Raw genomic sequence first — 18,335 nt, forward strand, 5'->3', positions numbered from 1 at the left:
TGGCCTGAATTTTGTGTATTAAATACCATTGATTTCAGTGTGACTTTAATGGGAGTTGTTGGGTTCAGACATTTTTTTAAAATCAGGCTATTTATTCTGGTGCTTACACAGGGATTTAGGAGACTAATTTTAGGTACCCATCAATGAAAAATCTTGGTTCTTATTCCTTATAATATGGGCATCCTGAATCAATAAAAGATCAGAAATTAACTTGTTCTAGAGTATTAAAAATTGAAGATTGTGGCATATGTAATTCAAAACGTAATTCCCATGTCTGCAGTGAGGTCTCGTATCTGACCTATGACCTTAATATTATGAGATACAGTATTATTTATACAGGCAAACATATCATATATTAATTTATTATAGCTAATTAATAACTTCCTAGTAAATCTACAGTGTAAATAGAATTCATTAGATTCTAAAATATGACTTATTTACACTGAATGTATTTATAACTGTTCATTGGCAGGCAGCTCCACTTCCATCTACCAGTGCTTAATTGTCTTGGTAACAACAGACTATTGTAATCTTTGTATTTGGAGGCACAGGGCCATATGGTACCTTCTGCTTCTATGAGTAAAGGATAGAAGAGTCCATCAGATCCAGATGCCAAAAGGGACACCGCGCCCATTGCTGCATTGTTTTCAATGTTCCTTGACTCTGCAGAGAACCTGTGAGGTATGGGATCTGTCTGTGGACAGGAGTAGGACGGAACGGCTTGGGGAATGGATGTAGAGTCAGCACTGTCACTCCAGTGAATTACTCTTTTCTATTTATGCTGTGGAAACCCCATGCCTCAGGGTAGCTGGCTCTCAGAGGTGGGGTCAGGCCCCCAACCTGTCTGTGACAGACTTAGCTAAGGAGAACAAGCCAATCCAGAATCACCTGTGAGTAGTTAATTGCCTAGGTGGCTGGGCACCAGTTAATTAGCCAAGGAACACCTGGGCCTTATAGAGGGTTATGAGATCTCAATTGGGAGGTTCTAGAAAACAGGATGCTCCTGAGGGGAGGGACTTCTCAGGAGAGCTGATTAGGCAGCTCACCAGGAAAGAAGACACACAGAAGGAAGAGGTTCTGAAAGGGAAGGGCTAAGAGTTTCAAACCGTAGGCCTAGGGAGATGTGGAAGGACCTTACCAGACAGCAGCAGGCATGTCTGATCCCAGATGAACTATACTATCAGGAGAAAAGCTGCAGTGGTTTGACCTCTGTAGGGATCCTGAACTCCAGAGAAGGAACCCTTCCTCCAGGTGGTGGTCAGAGGGCAGTCCCAGATCAAGAACACCTCGCTGGTAAGGAGCCTGGATGGAGGAGAAGGAGATGGATGGACTCAGGTGGAGAGGATGGACTAAAGTTAACTTCTTCCTTCCCCGCCCCCAAGCTAGGATATTGGGTAGAAGGCTTGGGGTAGAAGGGGACATTGTTCACTACATAAAAGCTTCCTTGATCTCACTGAAAGCCCACTAGGGGAAACTGAGGCAGGGATGTGCACACAAGTCTGCACCAGGCTGTGAGGAGGCATATTAGCCTTGACACAAGGGGGCACTCCAGGGTAGGTGTCTGCCCTAACACCCCACTTTATGGGAGCATTCCAAGCCCAACAGCTTGTAGGGGGCCCCTGGTAGCACAAATCCTGCAAGAGTCAGACTGTCAAGGAGCCAGAAGGGGCAGAAAAGAGACAAGAGTCAGGGCAGAGGCAGAAGGCCCTAAGTAGCGGCTTTCTGATTCCACAGATCCCCAAGATGTGTGTTTTCAGTGTTGCTGGCTGTTCTGCAGAGGAGCAAACTCTGTTCTCATAGAGAACAATTCATGTAAAAAACTGAGAGGAACCAGGGGTTGCTTGTGCATGGCGTGATATGTCCCATAACTTATCTGCTTCAGTACCATAGTGATTGCATGATATAAGAACCTAAACAGAACCGGTTAGGAATTGTATTTATTTTGCTATAAAAACAGCTAAGCAATTGTAATCTATTATAAATTTGCATGATAAATTGCTGAATAATTATACTTATTAAAATGGTCCCAGAAAAACAATGATCTTTCTGATTTACTTCACTTTACCCAAGCATCAATAAGGAATTAGATGAGGTGATTTCTAAAACATCTGTGGATGAAAGCTTGGGGTGTTCTCCCTGGGTATGAAAGCAAGCAGTCCCTCTAATCCCTTATTCCATTAAATCTAATAATGAACACATGCTTGCTCAAAATCTTTTCCAAGGCATAGATGGGTGGGCTACTGAGAAAAAGATTGATGACTGGCACCTGTATCTATGAGGTGGTCAGCTCATGATACAAATTCCTTCCCCTACTTCCAGAGCAGTTGTGTGCCACTCTTCCTCTGTACAAAGACCATTTGCTTTTCATGTAGTAATGAAGAACAATGTTTTAACAGACAAAGGCGCTTCTAGTTTATTATTGTGCTGTCTGACTAGCACTAGATGCTGGGAAAAATGGTAATTCACAGTGTGAATGCTTCTTGTCTACCCATATGGGTTAGGGCTGAGCATGTACAATGTATATTGCATAAGGTACAATGGTGAACACTGTGAGAATGAGAGAAGCTCAAATTACAGCTGTTTTTGATAGCCAAGGAACTATAGTCTTTTGTGGTTAAAAAAACCCAAACAAAACCCAAAATATTGTCCTTTAAACAGTGTGTTGCTGCATTCAGTTACAATATGTTAGGTTTCAGTGTTTGCAAATTAATATACAAAATCTACAGATATACTGTTGGAACACCTGTATTCTCCTATTTTCTCTTGAAAACTGATACAAGGCACAGGTGGCTCCTCGTTAACTTATTTCATGAAAATATAAATACACTGCACAATTCTCTTGCCTTAACTATATAATTACCGAAACATGATTGTTACTGATTTAATGTAATCAACATTGTAAGGGGAATATTCTGAGCCCTTTGTGAATGGCTCTATTCTGAGGGGATTTACACCCCATGTAAATCTGATTTAAATGGGAATGTGGTGGAATGTGGCTTTCCTATTTAACCTATGCAAAAATCTATATTCTCCCACCTAGACTTCTTGCTGTGCAATGGGATACTCAGCTGGTGCACAGTGGGGGAAGGGAGCGACAGAAGTCCAATAAGGATGGAGGAAGTAGGGGAGGGAATATCTCAAACAAGCAAATTATACATTTTGATTCAATATTCTGATATTCTTATCAATGCTTTCCAGAATGTGACACTGACACAAACTGCAAACAATGTGGAAAAAGCAGCAAACATGTAGGTGTGTCTATGGTACTATGATTTTTTTGAAAGGACTACTGTTACAGCATAAATAAAAACCTAGAGGAAAAGCAACAGTGAACCATATTAACATTCAAAACCAGATTATTTTTAAAAATAATTTTAGTAGTGTAAAGGTATATTATCTTTCGGTTTTAATTTATTGAACGATAGCCAGATTTATTCAATTAAGATAATACACTTCAAGGTTAACTACCATTTGATGTTCACTTAGGCAAGCTATTGTACAGTTATGTAAATTTCATGAACAGAGCCACTACTCGAGTGTCTTAATTACAAGCAAAAAGTGTAATTTAAATATGAATAAGTGAATAGTTGTCTGTATTTCCTGTTTACATTTTCCTGTCATCTTAAAGACAAAAATTAACTAGCCATCTATGTTGCATCTTCTGTCTCTAAAAAGAAAAATAATTCTTGTATACATTTAAAAAAGGAGAAAAAATTAGAAATGTCCCAGTCTTTACAGTGATTAACAACGTGAATTTTAATGTAGCCAGACCACAATTTGTGTGTGTATATATAGAGTATTTTTGTTTTTAACTAGTTTGTGTAGTTTGCATAATTTAAAGAAAATATAATTTCTATATAAAATACTTTAGTCCTTTTAAACTTTCAGACAAGACTATTCAAGGTTTATTTTGCATGCATATATTTAGTGCTAAGAGAGAGCATGAATTTCTTTTATATATAAACAGTGGTGGTGTTATAGTGTTCAAAATAGTTTTTTCTATATTCATTTATAACCATCATAAATGAAATTTATGTAACAAAACATTTATAGCATTATTCCCTCAATTTTTAGACCAAATTCCCTACGTTCCTATCACATGTAGACAGTCTTAAATTTCCCCCCCCCCCATTGTTTTGAATTTTTGTGTGTCTAAAAATGATCTAGAAATAAATCTGTTATTAATCAGTATCAACAAGGGAGGGATGATTAGTTAATAAAAAACATGCCTCATTTCTGTGGACCAAACAGCTAATTCTGGTTCTCAGTATGTACAGAAGCTCCTGAAAGAATATTCCCATCCTTCAGTGATGTAGCTGCTGCTCTCCCCCAGGAATGAGAAGTTCACTATTCATTCTGTGCTTGCATCATCCTTTCCAACATGTTCCCACTGATACATTAAAGGAATTAATTGCTCATAATGATCTCACCATCTGTTAACAGAGGTTCATACCTACAGGCTGGTGGCATGTGGTGGTCCTATTCAGAAATCAATAGGCAATGCTGGGGGAACGCTTTCCCACATTGCCTTCCATTGCACTTTGAAAAGGGGAGGAGAGCTCAGTGTTGGCCATCTGCTCCTTGTCTTTCTGTGAGAGACCTTGATGCAGTCCAGCACAGCTCTGATCTGACTCCAATCTGATTGGAATGTGGCTGATCTGAGAGCCTCTCAAAGCTGTGAAAGTGAGTCAAAAGGAGATCCCCATTGTCCAGAATGGCTGAAAGAAAATGATCACTTTAAAATTCATAACTCCCAGGTGCCTGCCATCTATTCATGGGAAAAACTCTCTGAACTTCTCTTCATTAAAAAGAGAGGGAGTTTTGCTAAAAAGAGAGAAAAGGAAGTAGTTTGTGGGAATGTGCAGGGGATTTCAGGCTAAACAAATGAGGAATGTGGATTTTTTACTCTTAGTAAAAGACCCATGTAAGGAAAGGGAAGCATTTGTAAAAGCAGGGCCTGTGTGCTAGAGGCCCTTCCCTGGGGCACTATAGCAAAATAAAAAGGGACTTTTTTTCTCTAGGGAGTTTTTTCCCCCTCTTACCTGTTTGAATGAGGATAGGAACAGTATATGAACAAAGTCTGTTCTTACTTTCTTTGACATCCAAAACTAATTCATTCTCTCTCCTCCTTCCTTTTTCCCTATAATTTGTTTTGGTTGCCTATAACGCTGACTTGACCATGGACACATGAAACATCAATATGTGTCCTTATAGGGCACTGTGCTTTTTGGCGGGGGGGGGGGGAGGTGAAGGTGGCACATTCTTTCGGCCTGCCGTCAAAACTTTCCCCTCCTCCACATTTTATAATCTTTGGTGCCTGGCCTATCACAGATACCAGTGAGAAGCTCTTTGATTTCCCTCCCAGTTAATAAAACCTCCATATTGCCAAGCATTTCCAGATCCTTCCCCAATGCCCAAATACACTACATGCATTTCCAAAATCTGAACATCTTCACACAGGGCCTTAGAAAATTTCAAGTGGAATATGGTTGCTCCCTTTAGTCTGTCATAATTCTTGCTTAGGACTTTGAAACAGCTAAAGTAGAGACTGACTCCCAGAGAATAATGGGGTCAAAGGCCAGAAGGGACCATTGTGCTCATCTCATCTGACTCCTGAATAGAATCATAGAACTGAGGTCCCTTCCAGACCTACAAGAGGTCATCAAGCCCCTGTTCTGAGGCAGGATTAAGTAAACTTTGACTGTACCTCACAGATCCAATGATGGGGATTCCACAACCTCCTTAGAAGCCTGTTCTAGAGTCTAACTACCTTTATAGATAGATATTAGGAAAAACATTCTAACTAAAATCTAGCTTGCTGCAGATTAAGCCTGTTACTGCTTGTCCTGCTTTCAATGGATTACTGTCCACTTTGTAACAGCCCTTAACATATTTGAAGACTGTTATCAGGTTTCCCCTCAGTCTTGTCTAAAGACTAAACATGTGCAGTGTTTTTAACATTTCCTCTTAGATCAAGTTTTCAAAACCTTTTATTTTTTTTGTTGCTCTCCTCTAGACTCTCTCCAATTTGTCCACATCTTTCCTAAAGTGTGGTACCAAGAATTGGACACAGTACTCTAGCTGAGGCTTCACCAGTGATGAGTAGAGTAGGACAGTTACCTCTGTTTGTCTTTGTCCTGTTAGTACACCCCAGCATGATAGTAGTAGTTTTCACTACTGCATCACATTGTTCACTTATGTTCAGTTTGTGATCCACTATAACCCCCAGATCCTTTTCAGCAGTACTACCCCTAAGCCAGTTATTCCCATTTTGTAGTTGTACAATTGACTTTTCCTTCCTAAGTGTAGGACTTTGCTTTATTGAATTTTATCTTGTTGATTTCAGACCAGGTCTCCAATTTATTAAGGTAAATTTGAATTCTAATCCTGTCCTCTAAAGTGCTTGCAACACTGACCATCTTGGTGTTATCCATAAATTATATAGGCATACTCTCCACTGTATTACCCAAGTCATTAATGAAAATACTGAATAGTACTGAACCCGAGACTGACCCCTGAGGGACTCCACTAGACAAGTTTCCCCCAGTTTGACTGTGAACCACTGATAACTACCCTTTCACTATGGTCTTGCACCCAGGGTACAATCTGGACTGTTGAACAGCTGTGTCCCCTTAATTCTCTAGCCTGGGGTGCCTTTTACACGGTTTTGTTGTCAGAACCTCCACTCCTGGCCTGTTTCCACAGCCTTCAGCATGCAAAACTACTCCCAGGTATGTTACATTAATGCTTTGACCAATCACTTATGAATTACATACAGGGCCACATCTGCAAATTCCTAATCCCAGCCTTGTCCCCCAGAAATGTGCATCTTGTACTGATCAGTATGATTCTGAACAGTCAAGCTCATAGAAAGTTCATAATTTCAAGGAAAATCATATGCACCAGCCTTATTATCCCAAATGGAGTTTCCCACACACCTTAATCCAAATATGCTGTTTAAAATAAAAAATGTAAGTTTATTAGCTACAGAAAGATAGATTTTAAGTGGTTACAAGTAATAATGCATAAAAGCCAGGATTGGTTACAAAAGAAATATAAGATAAAACACAAGCTAATGGCTAACTTAACAAACTAACAGTACCTCTCACCTTGATTAAAGAGTTCCTAATAACCTGAAGCACAAATAATTAAGCTATCCTGGGGTAAGGGTACAAGCTTGAAACCTGGGGCACTTGGTTTCAGTTCCCTGCTCTACCACAGCCTGTCTGTGTGACCTTGGACAATTTTAATTGTTGTAAGCCTCAGTTCCTATCTGTAAAATAGGGACAGTAGCACTTCTGTATCTCATAAGAACATAAAAATGGTCATACTGGGTCAGACCAAAGGTCTGTCTAGTCCAGTATCCTGTCTTCCAACAGTGGCCAATGCCATGTAACCCGGAGGGGATGAACAGAACAGGTAATCATCAAGTGATCCATCTGCTGTCACCAATTCCCAGCTTCTGGCAACCATCCTGCCCATACTGGCTAGTAACTATTGATGGACCTATCCTCCATGAACTTATCTAGTTCTAATTTGAACCCTGTTATAGACTTGGCCTTCAAAACGTCATCTGGGAAGGAGTTCCACAGATTGATTGTGCGTTGTGTGAAAAAATACTTCCTTTTGTTTGCTTTAAACCTGCTGCCTATTAATTTCATTTGGTGACCCCTAGAAAGAGTAAATAACACTTCCTTATTTACTTTCTCCACACCAGGAATGAGTTTATAGACGTCCATCATATCCCCCGTGAGTTGTCACGTTTCCAAAATGAAAAGTCCCAGTCTTATTAATCTCTCCTCATATGGCAGCTGTTCCATACCCCTAATCATTTTTGTTGCCCTTTTCTGAAACTTTTTCAATTCCAATATATCTTTTTTGAGATGGGGCGACCACATTTGCATGCAATATTCAAGATGTGGGCATACCATAGATTTATAGGGGCAATTTATTTTTCTGTCGTCTTAGCTATCCCTTTCTGAATGATTCCTAACATTGTTTGCTCTTTTGACTGCCGCTGCACACTGCGTGGATGTTTTCAGAGAACTATTCATAATGACTCCAAGATCTCTTTCTTGAGTAGTAACAGCTAGTTTAGGCCCCATCATTTTGTACGTATAGTTGGGATTATGTTTTCCAATGTGCATTACTTTGCATTTATCAGAATTGAATTTCATCAGCCATTTTGTTGCCCAGTCACCCAGTTCTGAGAGATCTGTTTGTAGCTCTTTGCAGTCTGCCTGGGACTTAACTATCTTGAGCAAATTTGTATCATCTGCAAATTTTGCCACCTTACTGTTTACCCCTTTTCCCAGATCATTTATGAATATATTGAATAGGACTGGGCCCAGTACAGACCTCTGGGGAACCCCACTATTTACCTCTCTGCATTCTGAAAACTGACCATTTATTTCTACCCTTTGTTTCCTATCTTTTAACCAGTTACCAATCCATGAGAGGACCTACCTTCCTTATCCGATGACAGCTTAAGAGCCTTTGGTGAGGGACCTTGTCAAAGGCTTTCTGAAAATCTAAGTACACTATTTCCACTGGATCCCCTTTGTCCACATGCTTGTTGACCCCCTCAAAGAATTTTACTAGATTGGCGAGGTATGATTTCCCTTTACAAAAACCATGTTGACTCTTCCCCAAGAAATTACGTTCATCTATGTGTCTGACAACTTTGTTCTTCACTATAGTTTCAACCAGTTTGCCCAATACTGAAATCAGACTTCCCTGCCTGCAATTGCCGGGGTCATCTCTGGAGCCCTTTTAAAAAATTGGTATCACATTAGCTATCCTCCAGTCATTTGGTACAGAAGCTCATTTTAAATGATAGGTTACAGGCTACAGTTAGTAGTTCTGCAATTTCACGTTTGAGTTCCCTCAGAACTCTTGGACCTTACAGGAGTATCATGAAAATTAATCCATTAAAGATTGTGAGGTGCTCAGATACTATAGTAATGGCAATCATATAGGCACTTAACTAGATTGTAAGTTCTTTAGGGCAGGGACCATTTTTTTGGTAAAGAATCTAGCACAACAGGGTCCTGGTCCATGAGTATGGTTCATAGACTCTATGGTAATAATAAGTAGAAATGTCTGAAGAATTGGGAAAAAGAAAAGGAGTACTTGTGGCACCTTAGAGACTAACCAATTTATTTGAGCATGAGCTTTCGTGAGCTACAGCTCACTTCATCAGATGTTTACCGTGGAAACTGCAGCAGACTTTATATACACACAGAAATCATGAAACAATACCTCCTCCCACCCCACTGTCCTGCTGGTAATAGCTTATCTAAAGTGATCAACAGGTGGGCCATTTCCAGCACAAATCCAGGTTTTCTCACCCTCCACCCCCCCACACAAATTCACTCTCCTGCTGGTGCTAGCCCATCCAAAGTGACAACTCTTTACATAATCAAGTCGGGCTATTTCCTGCATAGATCAAGGTTTTCTCACATCCCCCCCACCCCCATACACACACAAACTCACTCTCCTGCTGGTAATAGCTCATCTAAACTGACCATTCTCCAGGTTTAAATCCAAGTTAAACCAGAACATCTGGGGGGGGGGGTAGGAAAAAACAAGAGGAAACAGGCTACCTTGCATAATGACTTAGCCACTCCCAGTCTCTATTTAAGCCTAAATTAATAGTATCCAATTTGCAAATGAATTCCAATTCAGCAGTTTCTCGCTGGAGTCTGGATTTGAAGTTTTTTTGTTTTAAGATAGCGACCTTCATGTCTGTGATTGCGTGACCAGAGAGATTGAAGTGTTCTCCGACTGGTTTATGAATGTTATAATTCTTGACATCTGATTTGTGTCCATTTATTCTTTTACGTAGAGACTGTCCAGTTTGACCAATGTACATGGCAGAGGGGCATTGCTGGCACATGATGGCATAGATCACATTGGTGGATGTGCAGGTGAACGAGCCTCTGATAGTGTGGCTGATGTTATTAGGCCCTGTGATGGTGTCCCCTGAATAGATATGTGGGCACAATTGGCAACGGGCTTTGTTGCAAGGATAAGTTCCTGGGTTAGTGGTTCTGTTGTGTGGTATGTGGTTGTTGGTGAGTATTTGCTTCAGGTTGCGGGGCTGTCTGTAGGCAAGGACTGGCCTGTCTCCCAAGACTTGTGAGAGTGTTGGGTCATCCTTTAGGATAGGTTGTAGATCCTTAATAATGCGTTGGAGGGGTTTTAGTTGGGGGCTGAAGGTGACGGCTAGTGGCGTTCTGTTATTTTCTTTGTTAGGCCTGTCCTGTAGTAGGTAACTTCTGGGAACTCTTCTGGCTCTATCAATCTGTTTCTTTACTTCTGCAGGTGGGTATTGTAGTTGTAAGAAAGCTTGACAGAGATCTTGTAGGTGTTTGTCTCTGTCTGAGGGGTTGGAGCAAATGCGGTTGTATCGCAGAGCTTGGCTGTAGACGATGGATCGTGTGGTGTGGTCAGGGTGAAAGCTGGAGGCATGCAGGTAGGAATAGCGGTCAGTAGGTTTACGGTATAGGGTGGTGTTTATGTGGCCATTGTTTATTAGCACTGTAGTGTCCAGGAAGTGGATCTCTTGTGTGGACTGGACCAGGCTGAGGTTGGTGGTGGGATGGAAATTGTTGAAATCATGGTGGAATTCCTCAAGGGCTTCTTTTCCATGGGTCCAGATGATGAAGATGTCATTGGGGATTTGGGGATGCTCTCACAGTATCTCACTTGAAATTTGCTAGTGCCAGTGCTGGAATGCTAGTTTTACATTAGCCTTAATGTTAAAATGGATGACTCTCAAAGACAGTGAGGTCCACAGACTGGAGGATACAGAGGAAAAATGCGAGAAACTCAGCCCTGGTCTACACTGAGTTTAGGTCAAATTTAGCAGCATTACATGGATTTAACTCTGCACTTGTCCACACAATTAAACCATTTTTGTTGACTTAATGGGCTCTTAAAATCTATTTCTGTACTCCTCCCCGACAAGGGGATTAGCGCTGAAATAGACATCACTAGGTCGATTTTGAGGTAGTGTGGATGCAATTCGATGGTATTGGACTCCAGTAGCTATCCCAGAGTGCTCCATTGTGACCGCTCTGGACAGCACTCTCAACTTGGATGCACTGACCAGGTAGACAGGAAAAGCCCTGCGAACTTTTGAATTTAATTTCCTGTTTGGCCAGCATGGCGCGCTGATCATCACAGGTGACCATGCAGATCTCATCAGCAGAGGTGACCATGCAGTCCTGGAGTCACAAAAGAGCTCCAGCATGGACTGAACAGGAGGTATGGGATCTGATCGCTGTATGGGGAGATGAATCTGTGCTATCAGAACTCCGTTCCAAAAGGCGAAATGCCAAAATATTTGAAAAAATCTCCAAGGGCTTGAAGGACAGAGGCTATAACAGGGACCTGCAGCAGTGCTGCATGAAAGTTAAGGAGCTCAGGCAAGCCTACCAAAAAACCCAAGAGGCAAATGCCCACTCGGGCTCAGAGCCCCAGACATGCCACTTTTATGATGAGCTGCATGCAATTCTAGGGGTGCCCCTACAACTACCCCACACCTGTATGTGGACTCCTGCAAGGGAGTCTCACACAATAGGGCTCCCGGACCTTGAAGGTGGAGAAGGCACCTCTGGTGAGTGTACTTTCGTAAATATAATACACGGTTTATATGCAAGCGTGTTTAAGTATTAATTTGCCCCGAAGATTTGGGATGCATTTGTGGCCAGTACAGCTACTGGAAAAGTGTGTTAACGTGTCTGGGGATGGAGCGGAAAGCCTCCTTGAAGCTCTCCTAGAGGTACTCCCAAAGCCTTTGCAAAAGGTTTCTAGGGAGGGCAGCCTTATTGCATCCTCCATGGTAGGACACTTTACCACGGCAGGCCAGTAGCATGGAGTCTGGAATCATTGCATAAGAAAGCATGGCAGCGTGTAGTCCCGGTGTCTGCTGGCATTCAAGCAACATCCATTCTTTATCTCTCTGTATTATTCTCAGGAGAGTGATATCATTCATGGTCACCTGGTTGAAATAGGAGAATTTTATTAAGGGGCCATTTAGAGGTGGCCGTTCCTGCTGGGCTGTTTGCCTGTGGCTGAAAAGAAATCATCCCTGCTGTTAGCCACACGGTGGGGGGAGGGGTGAAGCCATCATCCCAGAGAATTGGGTGTGGGGGGGGCAGGGGTTAGTTGGGTTTGTGCTGCACGTTAAAGCAAAAACATCAGTCCCTCCTTTTAAATGGCAATGTGTCTTTTTCAATTTTACTCTCCCTTTTTTTCCTCCCGCAGCTGCAAATGTTTCAACGCTGCCACTAGCATCTCCGGGCCAGAGGCTAGTGCAGATCAGAAGGTTGAAAAAAATGCATGTGCGATGAAATGTTCTCTGAGCTCATGCAGTCCACCCAAACTGAAAGAGCCCAGCAGAATGCGTGGAGGCAGAGTCCAGGAAAGCACAAAATGAACGTGAGGACAGATGGCTGGAGCAACAGGAGAGGTGGCAGCAGTGTGATGAGAGGAGGGAGGATGCAATGCTGAGGCTACTGGAGGATCAAACTGATATGCTCCGGCATATGGTTGAGGTGCAAGAAAAGCAGAGACCGCCACTGCAGCCCCTGTGTAATCAACTGCCCTCCCCAAGTTCCATAGCCTCCTCACCCAGCCACCCAAGAAGGTGGGGGGGAGGGAGAGGGCTCCAGGCACCCAACCACTCCACCCACAGGACTGCCCAAGCAACAGAAGGCTGGCATTCAATAAGTTTTGAAGTGCAATGTAGGCTTGTCCTTGCCTCCTCCCCCACCCCTTCCAGGCTACCTTGGCAGCTATCCTCCTATTTGTGTGACAAATTAATAAAGAATGCATTAATTTGAAACAACGATGACTTTATTGCCTCTGCAAGCGGTGATCCATGGGGGGAGGGGAGGGTGGTTGGCTTACAGGGAAGTAGAGTGAACCAAGGGGGCGGCTTTTCATCAAGGAGGATGAAACAGAACTGTCACTCTGTAGCCTGGTCAGCCATGAAACTGGTTTTCAAAGCTTCTCTGATGCGCAACATGCCCTGCAGTCCTCTTCTAACCGCCCTGGTGTCTGGCTGTGCATAATCAGTGGTCTGGAAGGGACCTCAGTTCTATGATTCTATTCAGGAGTCAGATGAGATGCAATTTCCCTCAACTTCCCCCCCCACCATAAACGTCCCCCCCCTTACTCTCACAAATATTGTGGAGCACACAGAAAGCAGTAATAACAATGGGAATATTGGTTTTGCTGAGGTCTGACCGAGACAGTAAACTGCACCAGCATGCTTTTAAAGGTCCAAATGCACATTCTACCACCATTCTGCACTTGCTCAGCCTATAGTTGAGCAGCTCCTGACTACTGTCCAGGGTGCCTGTGTATGGCTTCATGAGCCATGGCATTAAGGGGTAGGTTGGGACCCCAAGGATAATGATAGGCATTTCAACATCCTCAATGATTATTTTCTGGTCTGGAAAATAAGTTCCTTGCTGCAGCTGTTCATACAGATCAGAATTCCTGAAGATGCAAGCGTCGTGTATCTTTCCCGGCCATCCCACGTTGATGTTGGTGAAACGTCCCTTGTGATCCACCAGTGCTTGCAACACCATTGAAAAGTACCCCTTTCGGTTTATGTCCCCGCTGCCTTGGTGATCCGGTGCCAAGATAGGGATATGCGTTCCATCTATCGTCCCACCACAGTTAGGGAATCCCATTGCAGCAAAGTCATCCACTATGACCTACACATTTCCCAGAGTCCCTACCCTTGATAGCTGCAGCTCAGTGATTGCATTAGTCTGGTCGGTCCTGCGCTTTTCTTGGCAGGGAGCTAAAATGCCACCCTTTGCCCCTGCTCTTGGGTGCTGAGGGTCCCGCTAGTAGCCCAGGAAGGTGGTATAGGAGGGAAGCAGGGGAGGGGTCTGGGTTTGCTCCTCACTCTGAGTCCCAGCCCCTTTCAATACCTGAGGGTTTCTTACCCTTGTCCCCCTTAGGTGGGGTTACCATCGGTCCTTAGAAGCTGTGGGGAAGGGAGTCTCCCTGTCCTGCTGGGGCAGGGTCTCCCTTACTTCAGTACTCAGGTCTTCCAAATCTCTCAACACACCTCCAAGCTCCAGTCCTCTCTCCTTCCTCCTCCTCCTCCTCCTCCTCCTCCTCCTCCCCTGTCTGCCTGAAGCAGAGGGTTTTATTAGGTTCCTAACAGGGCCTTGATTGACTGCAGGTGCTCCAATTAACCTGCAGCCACCTTCCCTAGTCTACAGGGGACCATGCCTTAATTAGCCTTGAGCTTATATATTTCCCCTCTAGCAATCTCCCACTGCTCCCTGGCCCTCCTGTATCACTCCTTGGTACTGTGGATGCACTCTGCTGACTTAATGCGCTTAGTGGGGGACACACACAATTGACTGTATAAAATAGCTTTTTAAAAAAATCGACTTCTATAAATTCGACCTAATTTTGTAGTTTAGACATACCTTCGGTGACTTTGCTTTATAGGGTCCTTCAGGTTTTTTCAGTCTTGTATATGAGATTCACATTGGATTCCAGGTTTAAATGAACTCCACAGAAAACATTTTGCCCTTGTTTAGGTCAAGACCATGTACAATTTCTAAATTTCCCCACTACTCTCTATACTGGTCTCTGTGTGTGTGTGTGTGTCTCTCTCTCTCTCTCTCTCTCTCTTGCTGTTTTATGTGCTAGGAGGGGTAGTGGCCTGCCAACCTCTTCTGATGTTTCTGACAGCAGGTGGTTGTTTGCCTCCTCTCCCCCTGTTCTTTGTGGGATGTTGATTGATCTCCTTCCTCTTCCTGACATCATTGGGGAGGAGAGTGGCTGACCCTGCTCTTCCTTCTTGAGGTGTTTGAATTGGGAGGAAGTCTGAGAAGGTCAACTTGTTCACTCACCACAATCACCCCACAGATATCATAAGAGGAGTGGGCTATCACTCCTCATCATACTAGTCCAATTGGGTAGTACTGGAAATCTCAGTGAAGAAATCACACAGAAATGTAGGGCTTGAAGGGACCTCAGAACTCATTTAGTCTGTCTCCCTTGTACTGAGACAGGACCAATAAACCTAGATCATCCATGACAGGTTTTTTTATAATCTGTTCTTAAAAACCTCCAATGACAACAATTCTACAACCTTCCTTGGTAACCTGTTCCAGTGCTTAACTATTCTTTGCTATTAGAAAGTTTTTCCTCGTATCTAACTTGAATCTCGCTTGCTACAAACAAAGCTGATTACTTCTGGTCCTACTCTCAGTGGACATGGAGAACAATTGATCACCATCCTTTTCCTTTTTAATATTGGAGGATTTCATCCTGGGCCCTCCTCAGCCTTCTGTTCTCCAGATTAAACATCCTCAATTCTTTCAATCTTTCCTCATAAGTGATTTTTCCCTAAACCTATTTTTGTTGCTCTCCTGTAGACTCTCTTCAATTTGTTCCCTTTCAGTTAACTGAGGTTTCATTTGTTTTAACTTGTTTTTCTTAGCCAACTCAGCAGAAGTAAGTTCCTCAGAGGAATTTGAATACAATGAGATTTTATTTGAAAAAATTGTGAAATTCAGTTAAATCTGCCCCTTATATATTTACATGTTGATAGTGGAATTAATATCATGTGCACAACATTAATTTTAGAATTTCTGGAATTTTGAATGTCCCCATAACATTCTCTTAGGAAATTTCATACAAAAGAATTATGTTAAGTCTCTTTAAAAGAAAAGGATAAAGGGGAGGCAGGAGAGAGAAAGAAGAAAACATAAAAAGGAGTTTCACCCTCTCGGACTCCAGAAATTTTCTGGTCTGTGTAAATATCACAGAGTGGAACTCTATGGTCAGATACCACCAGACCACCCTATTCAGTTCGCCTTTTGATGTCTGCAGGAGGGAGGCTCTGTCCTGTATATATCTCGGGAAGTCCTCAGCAGAGGACTCATCTCCTGTGATCTTCAGCAGCTGTGCAAGTAACTATGAACCAGATTTAAATGTTTAAAGATGTAGACTAGGCAGCTAGTGGGACTTTCAAAAACATCTAAGCAGGTTAGGTGCCTACTTCCCTTTGTGCCATATTTTTAAAAGTGTCCACTAATCTTGAGTGCTTCCATTTTCATGTACCCAGTTGAGACAAGTAAGGCTTAATATTCAGAGGTGCTGATTGCTCACAGGTCCCACTGACTTCAGTTGTCTGAAAGGCGGGCTCTTGGCCAAAACTTTCAAAGGAGGCTGTTGGTTTTGAATGGCTCAACTTCTGAGTGCCCAGTTTTAGAGTCTTGTGGCTGATATTTTAAGGTGCTGAGTATCCACAACTCCAACGGACGTGAATGGGAATGGCAAGTACTTATCTCTGAAATTTAAGTCTAGGTTTTCTGAAGCTGAAGCACCTAAAATTAGCAGCCTATGTGAAAATTTGCACCTTTGTGTCTTCCTCATCCATGCACCTCCTAAGGCACTTCACAGCTTACAGTGTAGGCAGCAGCACTACCTAACTCTTTCACATCCTTTTATTCTTCCCTAGCTGCACGCTTCATGAGCTGTGAAAATGTGTTGCATATTCTTGGTACATGATTTTCAAAGGGTCATAACTTGGTCAAATCAAAACCAATTTTGTCTGGTACACACAGAGGTATTCCGCCATCACATTTCAATTTTCAATCTCAAGCCATTTGTCAGCTGTCATGATTCTTATCACAAGTCTCATAGTGATTTGGTGGTTTTCTTAAATCCCCAAAGCTTGGAGTCGCATGATTATTTGAGAATCTCAGCTTTCATTTTTTAATTTCTAACCTGTCAAGGTTATGGAGAAATGCTTGCAAATGCAAATCCTAAAGTCACACCAGAAGATTTATAGTAACATCCAACTTATTAAACAAAAATCTCCTGATTTTTTTTTAATCCAATCTGATTTTTTTTGGGGGGGGGCCTGATTTATGATATTTTTATTTTATGTTAATGCTTTGATTTGTCAATAGGGTGTTTTGGCTGTGAAGCTGTGTAACATGCTAGTAGTATTTGCCTTGCCTGAAATACACCACCCAGTTAGCAGATGTTGATCCTGCTGGGAGAGGGTTTGGTAGGTTATGGCAACTCCCCAGGTAACTCATTAACTCTATTAAAGATAAGGAGAGGAAGTGGTTCTTTAGGGTGTGGGCTCTGCAGTTCCGCAGGAAGACTCTAAGAACAGCTAAACTTGGGCAGAAGACTATTTTTGTTTCTTATAATAAAGCCAAACCCTAGGGAGGGGATGTGTTTGGAGTTTAATAACTGTATGTGCTGTGTTTTTAAGAGCAGGTTGAGAAAGCTGCAATCTGTTTAAAAAATAGTTGAAATAATTTTTTATAATGGGGAAAACTATTTTCTTCTTATTCAATCTGTTGAACCATTTTTTGCCCATACTTCTGGAAAAAATCAACCTGGGCCAGACATAAAATCTACAAAAATAATAATAAATAATAATTAATCCACTTGAGTGATAAAAGTTTCAAAAAGTTATAAGCAAATGAAAACATGAGGTTAGACTGTAAACATTTTTATAAACCTTAACTAGGAGACGCCACTGACATTTGTGCTCTTTACACTTTTCTATAGTATGTTGGGGCTGGGATGAGGGGCCGCTGATGCTATTGCTATTGACCCCATTCTTCTTATTTTTTGGGACAAGTGCAAAGAAATCATATTCATTCCAGACAGAATGAACTATGAAAGATTCTTAGGCCTCTGTTTATTTTTGGGCTGTATCAGTGAGGAGACTGGCAAAATACAATGATGATGCTAATTTCAATTTGAAGATTCTTCTTATTCTGTATTATGATTGTGCTAGATGTTGTTCAAACATAGGGCCAGCTTGTGACCTGCTGTACATGTCTATGCAGGGGCTGGCAACATATGTTGGGAGTAGGAGAGTGGGAGGGAGAGTAGCCTGTGTGGGACTGCTCCTTACCTTCTGGTACAGATGGGCAAGGAATGCGTGGAGATTTGTTTCCATCTTCCACAATGTGCCAACCAGCATAGCTGAGCTAGCACAGAGAAGGAAGCAATCTGTGCCAGTCATAGGTCTGGAACTGATTACATCTCTGCCCCATTCCAGAGCAAGGCTGGGAAACAAGGGATCTGAATTCTTGATTCAAAATCTGGTTCCTGGTCTTCTCTTGGGAGCTATGCACTCTGCCATACTTGGGACTGATGCCAAAGCCACAGTTGAGCTCGTGATTAGACACAGTCCCTGCCCCAAAAGCTTAGAGATGGAGAGGAAAAGTGATGGATGAAGGGTGGAGGAGAGGAATAGAACATGCAATCACCACTTAAACAGATATATAACCATCCCCAACTGGCCCCCTCCTGAA

General features: G+C 42.4%; 1 long non-coding RNA gene across 1 annotated transcript in view; it reads left to right on the forward strand.

The window, feature by feature from the left end:
- The window catches only part of LOC140906939 (uncharacterized), an 80,357-nt gene extending 67,522 nt beyond the window's left edge, over positions 1-12,835 (forward strand). The window contains exons 3-4 of the long non-coding RNA XR_012157298.2: positions 8,443-8,610; positions 12,274-12,835. This is a non-coding gene — a long non-coding RNA (uncharacterized LOC140906939). The remainder of the gene's footprint in view (positions 1-8,442; positions 8,611-12,273) is intronic.
- The last annotated feature ends 5,500 nt before the right edge of the window (positions 12,836-18,335 follow it).

Source organism: Lepidochelys kempii, chromosome 2, assembly GCF_965140285.1.
Source record: "Lepidochelys kempii isolate rLepKem1 chromosome 2, rLepKem1.hap1, whole genome shotgun sequence".
Lineage (NCBI taxonomy): Eukaryota > Metazoa > Chordata > Testudines > Cheloniidae > Lepidochelys > Lepidochelys kempii.